Below are 2,499 nucleotides of genomic sequence, written 5' to 3'. Positions count from 1 at the left end.
AATAATTACAACGATAAAAATAAAATAAAATAATCTTATCATTTAAAGATATATTTTTTTCTTCATAATAATTTAAAATTATTTTATTCTAATTTTAAAATTTAATTTTTAATTTTAAATTATAATTAAATTAATAAATTAAAAAAGTATGTTTTTAAGAATATAATTATTTAATAAATTTTTACTAAAAATATTTATAAATTGTGTTACATTTTTTTTTAATTTAGTTTTTAATATTTTCCATTTTCTATTTTAAATATATTTATTAGTTTTACATTTTATGCTAATTTTTTTAACAATATTACCGTTGACAAAAGTAGTATCTATTACCATTCATCGATTGCGGACTTTGTATTTTCCTATTTTATTGTGCTTATAATCTTTTGTTTGATCTGATTGTGTGCTTTTGTTTTTATTAGTTTTTTTTTCGTTTTAAATCGATTATGTTCTCTACTTTTTTCTTTAATCGATCATGTGTTTTTCGTTTTAATCGATCATGTGTTTTTTGTTTTAATCCGTTGTGTGCTTTGTGCTTTTCTGGTTTAACCAACAGCTCTCTTGCTCGACGATTGTTTTCATCGGGGAAAGAGAAAATAGTATTACTATTGGAGAAAACCCCTTTATATATGAGGGGTTTAATGTGTTAGTGGCCATGTGAATCCTCAGGAAGCAATCACAGCTTCTCTGCGGGATGTGACGATTTCAAAGGAGGTGAGAAGGGGACGTAGCCTTTTCAAACACAGCCAGAATCAGAGGAATGTGCTGGGGCAACTAGGGCATGGAAGCAATGGTTTCTGATACATTTTTGTAGAAATTCGAGGTAAATCTCTCTCCATGGTTTGCACGAATTTTATTTCTGAAATGAAATCTATTCGCAGCCAAATACATTTTGTTGTGTGGAAATTTCAGGTAAATCTTTTGCTATGGTTCTTACGAATTTTATTTTTAAAATTTCTTCATAGCCAAATCAGTTTTATTGTGGTTCATTTCATTTGGAAAAATCATGTTGTTATTAGGAACATGGAAGCTTTGATTCTGTAATTTTATCTACGGCTATTTTAAAGTAGTGTGCGATATTATTTTAAACTGCTGCGATTCCGTTTTGGTTCGGCACTCCAAACTTTCAATGATAACAATAATTATTACCCTGCATATTTCTTCCATCAGGTTTGATCAATATTATCTGAATGGTGAGCTTTTAGCAAGACTTTAGGGTGTATTTTATTCAATACGAAGAAAATCTGATAGAACACATACAATTGAAGAGCAAATCAACTAGTGCTAGTTTTCAATACCTATGAATTCTGGATCGTATATTGTCCACTATAAAAAGTTCTATTTGATCTCAAAATCCTTGTGTTTAGGGCTGTAAAAGGCCATACAAGTAAAATGATATATAATGAAGAAAAGATGAATAAAAATGATTTCATGTGGTCAGTGAGATTATCATGCTGTAATCTCCCTTAATACATACACAAATCTCAGGTTTGGTAAATGATCTAACTGGTCTTCCCCAATGTTGTCTAATATCAACATATTTTCTTGTCTTCTCACAATTTTTGTTATAAGTTCTTCTTGTTTCAGTCTTAGTTTTCTTCGATTAAGCGGACAAGTCTATCTATTTTGAAATCTCCACGTGCTTCTTGACTGATTGTGATAGTCAATTATGCAGTAAATCTTTAGTCAAAATAACAGTGAAAAGAATCATGTAAGCTTCATTTTTGGAAATTTGCTAATATGAAACTATTGATTCACATTTGGGAATTTGGAATAATGCTAAGATGCAACTATGGTTTTTGTCAATTAGAAATGCATCTTTTCAAATAAATTCTTTTTTTTTTGTTAAACTAGAGTTGTCTTTTTACAGCTGTGTATGCACTGGGAAATCGCTATCAGAGGCATGGGCAATGGCCATGGACAACTAATGCAGTTCTGGGTATGGTGACTGCCAATAATATAGTCATAAATATACTTGCCAATTCTGTCTAGAGTATTTCAGCTGCAATTGCAGTTAAAACAGATAATTTTATTGTTATACTTTTGAATCAATTGTTGAAATTGATCAACCAATTTGTAAATTTATATATAAATCAATTTGTTGTTTAATGCAAATTTTTATTTAGGAGGGGTTGAATTTGCCCCTCTTTAAAGATTGGAGGGAATGGTCACTGGCTATGATCATTCTTTTCAGTCTAATGTTTTTTTTTTTCAATTTTACTTTACTTTTATTTCGTTACATCTAATGATTTGAAATTTTTGAAAATTTAATAGCGGCATCATTAATACACTGTGATCTCAACATGTTCATTTTAATGTATTTTAGTTTTGAATTTTACTCATTTATTTGTTCAAAATGTGTTTGATTATTGATTTTGGATATGAATTTTGCTATTGACTTAGCAGCACATTTTATTTCTAAAGCAGAATATTCATTTCGTTTCCTTGGAGCAGAATATTCATGTTTTCTGTTAGCCATTTCATTTCTTTGACATGTGTAGA

At 29.1% G+C, this 2,499-nt stretch overlaps 1 long non-coding RNA gene across 1 annotated transcript; it reads left to right on the top strand.

Moving 5' to 3' along the window:
* The first annotated feature begins 585 nt into the window (after positions 1–585).
* Positions 586–2,112, top strand: LOC149543256 (uncharacterized). Its single transcript, XR_016355226.1, has 2 exons — positions 586–820; positions 1,868–2,112. It is a non-coding gene; the product is annotated as an uncharacterized LOC149543256 (long non-coding RNA).
* Positions 2,113–2,499: the final 387 nt, after the last annotated feature.

The sequence above is a fragment of the Cupressus sempervirens genome, chromosome 8 (genome assembly GCF_028749045.1).
Source record: "Cupressus sempervirens isolate cs-2001-9-10 chromosome 8, ASM2874904v1, whole genome shotgun sequence".
Classification (NCBI taxonomy): domain Eukaryota; kingdom Viridiplantae; phylum Streptophyta; class Pinopsida; order Cupressales; family Cupressaceae; genus Cupressus; species Cupressus sempervirens.
Note: the sequence above shows the minus strand (reverse complement) of the source record. Positions and strands in the feature narration are given on the sequence as shown.